We start from the raw sequence: 8,140 nt of genomic DNA on the forward strand, positions 1-8,140 counted from the left end.
TCATCATCATCATCTTCATCATCATCCTGTTTATAGTGTGAGTTCAATAAAAAAGAAACTGCAGTGATTATATATATGTAAATGTTTGTTCTGATGTAGTAAAAAAATGTAGTAAAAAAATTCTTATATGTTTCATTATTAGTATGTAGTCAAGTCAAGTCACCTTTATTTCTATAGCATTCTATACAACACAGATTGTGTCAAAGCAGCTTTACAGTGTCAAATGGGGAAAAAGTGTATCAATAATGCAAGAGGACAATAGTAAAGTCATTTTTTTTCAGTATCTGTGTGAATCAAGTCAACAATATTGCCAGAAATTAAGCGTCCCCAACTAATCAAGCCAAAGGTGACAGTGACAAGAAACCAAAACTCCATCACTGACAGAAATGGAGAAAAAACCTTGGGAGAAACCAGGCTCAGTCGGGGGGCAGTTCTCCTCTGGCCTGACGAAACCAGCATGATGTGGTTTAATTCCAGGCTGCAGCACAGGTCAGATTGTGCAGAGGACTCGTCTGGTTCCCGTGGTCTTGTGCCGATGGTCATCGAGGTGATGAGGTCTTCACAGGGGATCTGTCTCTAGGGCTCATCTAGTTGACGTTCAGGGCTGTAGAGGTTGTCTTGTGCTGATCCACCATCTGGTCTGGATATGGACTGGATCTGAGTGGCTACGGTGACGCTGGAATAAGAATGAAACAGACTAATATGTGTGTATGTCAAGTACATCAGGTGTTAATTATATTAATGTATGCTGTTATTGTCTGTCATTATAACAGGAGGAAAAGAAACAGGGATAAACCTGAAGATATAACAATGAAACAGGTAAATCAACTCAACTTTACAGAAGCAGAAATTTGTTTTAGTTATCGGATGTTATTTGGTCTTATGTTGTACTTGGTCTGAAAAGTTTGAGACCTGCTGCTGTCTCAGAAGCTGCACCTCACCTCTGAAAAATTAATGTCTTAAAGTTTTTTACAATCTCTAGGACACATTTCTCAATAATTAGGTCACTTTTTCAAAACTCTTCACACAGCGAGCACAACATCAGTCTCTGTGCGCTAAACTGTGGATCATTTATCATTGCTTTGGCACAAAATGCATTTTTACAAAATAAAACATTTTATAATGCTACCTGCTGTTTGTGTTTTTAGGTTGTTGTGTTATTAGTGATAAAGCGTGTTTGTTTATGTAAGAATGCCTTGATTTGAGACATTATTGAAGTGTTTTGGTAGTTTTGTGCATTTTGAATATGAAATGAACTGCTGTGTTAAGTTGAAAGATGGTTAGGAGAACTGTGTGAAGAGTTTTGAAAAAGTGACTTTATTATTGAGAAATGTTGTGTTATTATAAAAAAAAACTGTAATTCTGTATTTTCTTGTCTTTCAGAATGATCTTTATGCTGATGTGTCACAGAGAGTTTCAGTTCATGATGAGCCTCTTTCTGAACCAGATACAGTCAATGATGCTCTGTATGCCAATGTGAAGCCCAGCAGATTCAGAGGAGAAACTCCTGAATCCAGAGATACTGAGCAGATCCAGTGCACAACTGCTCAATATCACAGAAAGAAAGGGACGAACAGACCGCAAGACGATGAATGTCAGTATGACGATATAAGAGTTCATCAGCCTGATGCTGCCGAGAGGTGAGAAAACTAAAACTTCACCAGCACAGATCATTTATCAGAGCTGTAACGCTGTTGTGCTCCTGTTTGTTTAGATGTTCTAGGACATCAAATGTTCAAACTGTGGAAGACGTATCGGTGATCTACAGCAGCATCGGATGAGAAGTCAGAAGTCAGAAAGAGCTTTATTGCCAAGTATGTTTGCACATACAAGGAATCTGTTTTGATGACAGAAGCTTCCAGTACACAGAGACAACAACACAGATAATAAAAAAATAAAGATATGTGAATAAAATACACACATATGTGTGTGTGTGTGTGTGTGTGTGTGTGTGTGTACATATATAAACAAAAATAGACAAAAATGAGTGATAGAGACCAGCGAACACAAAACCTGCGTTCAGCTGTTGAATGAGGGATTGTTGGATAATTGTATATTTGTTGAAACATTTACTCTAATATTTACATCTGTTCAGACCACAACCACTATATGTTCAAAACTCACATTTTCTTTGATTCTTCACGAGAGAATGACAGTCATTGTGTGCTAGACTGATGAAATGTGTGTTTCTTTTTTAATGTTATGTGTGTGTGTGTGTGTGTGTGTTTTATATATATATATATATATATATATATATATATATATATATATATATATATATGCCTCTGTGTTTGTGTGAGAGAAAAATAAAACATGGACAATGTTGTTTGCATCTTATACGTCACTCTTATTTAAAGTTAAGCAAAAGAATGTCCATTATACTGTAACTAAAAATGGGCAGTTTGTAACTTAAAAAAACAACAATATTGTATTTATTACTACTTAAAGTATGTTTTTACGAGCTAACAATAGTGATGTAACTTATACAATATTCAGTTGCATTAAGTATTTTATTTGATGTGTTATTGCATTTTATAAATAGTTTCCTCTTCATGTTTTACTTTGTATGTTTTTATATCTAGGGCCGAGGCTTCAATAAACCTGATTGACCTGCAAGCAATTTAACACTGTAGTTGTTGATTGATTTTTTTTTCCTCTGGTTAAACAGCACTAATAAGACCTCTAGCTGAGCCTCAAATGATCCACAGGATCATTGATTAAATATGTTAAAATTCAAAGTCAAAACACTTGAAGTGATGTTTTTAAATCATAATTGATAGTTTTAATCTCAAATAGTATACAAAAGTAATGATGCACAGTGTTTTGTTTTATAGTGTCAAAGTACTCAATAATATCAGCTTCAGTTTTCTGTCTGTTGTGTTGCTGTAACTTTCCCTTTAAGTGATCAGTTTGATAAAAGCTCATCAGTATGCATTGATTAATCCCAAAAAATTAGATGTGCTGGTGTGACCAACTGAGAAAGTTAGTCGCAAAAGAGCGACCAGTGGGAAGAATGAGTCTGGAGCCCTGAAGCATAAAACACAGTTTAAGTAACAGTCTCACGTGCGCACAGCAGCAGAGTGCTTTAGTTTTATGTGAAAACATGGAGGAAAAGCTGGGAGTTTTAAAGAGTGCTAAAGGAATTATACAAATTATCATATGGATGAATTAATAATCTGTCTTCAGAAAAGATTTGATGGCATTTTGTTTTCGTCTTCGCTCCACGTAATACCTAATAAAGTAGTGTTTTAAACGCAATGCTGTTTTGTCCTCGGAGGTTACGGTAATAGCTCTAATTCTACTGTTCCTATAGAGCCACCTCGTGTCAGAGAGTGGATTTACAGAGTTACATTTACATTCAGCCTGTGTGCAGTTTTTGTCTGGGCCAAAAAAGGGACTGAATTAGCATGCCCTGCTGTAAATGTTGACCGGTTGATGAAAAACAAGCTTATGTGGATTCTACACATTTAAACAATAAGGTATCTAGTATTATTTATGGAGCAGATAAAATACATATACAAATACAATTTATAAATCAATTATCATTTTGACTTGACCCTTTTCTTTATTTATAAGTTGAAATGTCAGGTTTACCATTTATGACATTTTTTCAAAGCTTTATTTGAACATTTACATGAGATATTTGAACATGCTATTAGATAAACTGTTGTCAGTCATGTTGTCATTTAAAATCCGGACGTCATTGGCAATGTTATTGTTTTAGTTATGCAAACAAAAACTCATTTTATTTGTTGTTTGTTGATTTTAAATGTAAAATTTGGTGAAATGATTTGTGTGTCAGTACTTTTTGAACATTTCCAGCACATTCATTCCTTGCACCTGTGTTTTCCCAATCACCCAGTGTTTAAAAGCCCCCGTCCTTTCCGTTAGTGTTTGTAGGTCCTCAAACGTCATTCCTTGTGTTCCAGTGTCTCCTACGTTCCCCGTGTGATCATTAAAGACTGTGAATTGAAGTTATCTCCATGGTTCCTCATTCCTCGCTCCTTGCCTCCTGAGAAGTGTGACACTATAATCGTGATTAAGAAATGTTCATACCGTTACATCCCTAATAGTAGGACTATTAATAGGGATGTGCACAAGTTTTCTGAAGTGACAGCGATGACTGATAATGTAAACAATGATCGGTCATGATTAGCCTTTGTGTGTTCTGGAACTCCACCTTCTTTGACGCGAGATTTTTTTTTCCCGGTTCGCTTGTTCGCTTCTGGAGGTCAGGCAGAAGAACAACATCTCCAAGTCACTAGCAACATGAACACACTGGAGTGTCGAATAGCTGAATAGCTGAAAATATATCCACACCTGTACGATCGCTCGCGGAGAGACTTTAAAGATTCAGAGAAGGCATTTAATTTCTAGAAAGAAATTGCAACGAAGCTTGGTGTCGAAGACCCGGAGTTATGCAAAAAGTGACGTAGAGAATCATTCCAGACAAGTTTTCCAAAGCCATGAAAAGAATGAAAGGAAAGAGTAAAGATATAAGGTAGCAAGTACCAAATACATGTGTTTCAAATAAATGTTACACCATACTGCTGCTGCTGTTGTTCTTTCAATAAGCGAATTTAAAGGGTATACAATAAATTAAATGCCAAACGAACATACAATAATAAACCTTTGTTTTTATCAAAAGTAAATCATGACACCACATAAAATATAAAAATATGTACTAATTTATCCAGTTTAATAAAATAAATGAACACTAATAAAATAAAGTAACAAACTGACTCCAATATTTTTTTCCACATCATGCTAAAGTTTTCAGACTATGAGCCATCACACTTCCTATAAAGGACTGATTATGGAAATGGAATGGTTCTTTTGCATTGCAAACATGATACTTGACTCTGAACTGCTGCCAATCATTATTCTTTTGTCTATAATATTCTGACCATTGGTGCCTGTCTCACACCTAGATTGCCTACACTTCATCGTTGTTGTGTTTAGGGCATACGTGCGAGTAGCGTGACACACATTTAATCTAAACCCCACCTCCAGCAGTGCGGGGGTGTCGGAATGTTCGGAAACAGTATACCGTCGCTCAGCCTTTTCAAACTTCTTTTTGCCCACAAACGAAGAACGAAAACAAACTTCGTTTGAAGTATATCAGGCCCTTAAGCCAGCAAAGACCAGAAAACTAGCTTAGGTTTTACATGATTTCTACCAGGGACAATGTCTACAACTAATGTGGCTACTGTACACTCTTAAAATAAAGGTGCTTCAAAAGGTTCTTCAAGCGATGCCATAGAAGAACCATTTTTAGTTCCACAAAGAACCATTCAGTCAAAGGTTCTTTAAAGAACCATCTCTTTATTACCTTTTTATAATCTCAAGAACCTTTTTTCACCACAAAGAACCTTTTGTGAAACAGAAAGGTTCTTCAGATGTTGAAGGTTCTTTATGGAACCATTTAGACAAAAAGGTTCTTCTATGGCATCGTGAAGCACCTTTATTTTTAAGAGTGTACAAGTTTTCTCTGATTTCCTTGTTCTAAATATAATAAACTTACATTTACATCCAATTATATGTTAAATTGCCTTTGTGCAAAATTGACTTTCTGATATTTTCAAATAAGGACAAACCCATAAGTAATGCAAGTTTTGCGTTTGCTGCACTGGGGAAAACGCACACATTAAACAGCACACACATCTGAAGAGCCACAATAAACCATGTGCTTATGCGATTGTCTGAAGCACTTAATATAAAGCATCATCATGTTTTAGGTAGCTTGGTTCTTGCACCTTTCCTGCAGCAGATCACAGCTTTTGATTTCATTTATAGCAAGAAATTAGTATAGTATTAAGTAAATATTGATGCTGATCATTCGACTGATATGGTGCCTCAGAAGCCTGTCCGAAATCAGTTTAATGATGTACCATTGTGCTCAAACCCTGGCTGTGAAGTCGTTGCCCGTTTGGGCAGAGAAGAAACAAGTCAGCTGCTATAATGAGACTGGCAGAATTACACAATGATGCTTCAGTCATAAAGTGTACGATAAAATGTAAGTAGCTAAATTACTAAACATTTAATATTTGACAGCTGTTTAACTATAGAAATGTTAAACGACCGACATCAATCAGGGATTGGGAACTAATAAAGATTGTCTAATTTTGCTATTTTGAACTGAAACATTACATTTCTGTAAAAATTCATGTAATTAAATTCAATTAATTCGTCAATGTAATTTGTCAATGTGACATGATAAGAAATATTAACAGTTATTTTTAGCACAATAGGCATAAGATTAATAATGAATGTGAACATATTGTTGATGAATTTAATAAACGCCATCAGTAATTCACTTGTGTAAGAAAACCTGTTTTATAAAGTAAAGAGCACTATCAACATTTTTAAGACATAATTCTGGTGTCTCGTTTGCAGTAACTGCAAGTACAGTATTGTAACTAAATAAATTGTTACAATTTGTCAAACATTCATTGTCAAACAGCCACAGCCAGATTAAGAAAATGTCTATTGGCTCTGATTGCGTCATAGATATTTTGGCAGCGCATGGTCCCAAATTGCAACTACATCAGACTCATCAATTTTAATTCCAGTACACTTAAGCGACAAGACATAAAACTGTCTTTTTGGAGAAGCTAGGCCCAATTCATCAACCCTCGAGTGTGTACACAGGAGGGGGGTGTTGAAAAGCAAACTCTTTGGCTGTGGGTAGGAGAAGCCCCCTCAGCTCTCCAAACAAAACAGCTGTTTATCTTGGCAGTGCTAGTCACGGTCCACTGGGCATGACTTTCTGCCCGCTCCCGGCCACTGTTTTTAGGTTGAAGTGGGCAGCGCCAGGGTAAACACATGAGCTCAGCCCTCGCTGGGACCTTGGTGGGTCTCTGCTAGGCTACCAGAACCCACAAGCCAGGGTAAACAGCAGCTACTCAACTAATAACAAGGGAATCCCACTGGTCGGAGAGCGAGCTGGCGAGAAACAGTGCTAGTGGGCTAGCGAGCCTGTCATCAAACGCTAAACACCTAACTACGAGCAAAACATTATGGCTGGCAAAAACAGACCAAAGTCAGATGGTGAGCATGAAGGAGAGAGAGAGTGACTTGTCATCGTGCTATGAGACAGAACATCTCTGCTTTCTGCTCTGCGTCTCTGTCTCTGACACGGTAAAAAACAAACAAAAAAAAATGAACATGCTATTAGATAAACTGTTGTCAGTCATGTTGTCATTTAAAATCCGGACGTCATTGGCAATGTTATTGTTTTAGTTATGCAAACAAAAACTCATTTTATTTGTTGTTTGTTGATTTTAAATGTAAAATTTGGTGAAATGATTTGTGTGTCAGTACTTTTTGAACATTTCCAGCACATGTTAACAATACCGTGATCATACTGATAACCGTGATCATTTTGGTCACTATAATCGTGATAAGAAATGTTCATACCGTTACATCCCTAGTTACAAGCTGCTTGCTTAGTATAGCCACGGTTCTAGCTCTTCCGCTTTCCCTGTCTGAATGCTTAATACATACTACTGCCACCTGCTGGTATGGGAGAGTTATGTTCTCTCATGCAATCATAGAGAGCACACTCTTGTTGGCCATTGGCTGTAGTCTGTCTGGTGTGGTTTTGTGCAAATGTCTGTCCCCGACACAGGTGATGCAAGACAACACAAGCCGAGGCGACACCACAGTCGGCTTTTCATCGGTTTGCTGTGTCCTTACCCTTTGGTTCAAGCAAACAAATTACGTGAGCGGAATTTAGTTTTTACATGTGAAAATGGTCACACAAGTTCAGCAATTTCATCAAAATCATTCAGTGGGTTGCTCCTGTCTATAACCGCCCTTCTGTCTGGTCTTTGTGGTGCTCTGTCATCGTCATCGAAATAGTCCAGGTAATCCATTTTCCTCTGTTGCCAAGGACAACCTGGAGGCCAACATCAGCTAATCTGAAGTTAAACCTGCCTCTGACCACGTTTAAGTTATTCCTTCACTTAGACCCAGGCTAGCTCTGATCCTCCTGATCCTTGATTATAAATCAATATAAGGGAAAGTCTAAGACTATTTTAAACCATGTCTGAGAAATGCTTTTTCACTTAGTATAGTTTAAATGTGCATTTTTGTCTAAGACTAATGTTAATCCCTGTCTTGGAAACCTCCCCATAAT

The 8,140-nt window shown here is 37.0% G+C and overlaps 1 long non-coding RNA gene across 1 annotated transcript; it reads right to left on the reverse strand.

Moving 5' to 3' along the window:
• Positions 1-965: 965 nt before the first annotated feature.
• LOC107573702 (uncharacterized) lies at positions 966-6,446 on the reverse strand. The gene is made up of 3 exons (XR_001607554.1): positions 6,436-6,446; positions 2,972-2,974; positions 966-1,080 (listed from the first exon to the last, which is right to left on the reverse strand). It is a non-coding gene; the product is annotated as an uncharacterized lncRNA (long non-coding RNA).
• Positions 6,447-8,140: the final 1,694 nt, after the last annotated feature.

The sequence above is a fragment of the Sinocyclocheilus grahami genome, unplaced genomic scaffold, assembly GCF_001515645.1.
Source record: "Sinocyclocheilus grahami isolate Dianchi unplaced genomic scaffold, SAMN03320097.WGS_v1.1 scaffold2010.1, whole genome shotgun sequence".
In the NCBI taxonomy this organism is placed as follows: domain Eukaryota; kingdom Metazoa; phylum Chordata; class Actinopteri; order Cypriniformes; family Cyprinidae; genus Sinocyclocheilus; species Sinocyclocheilus grahami.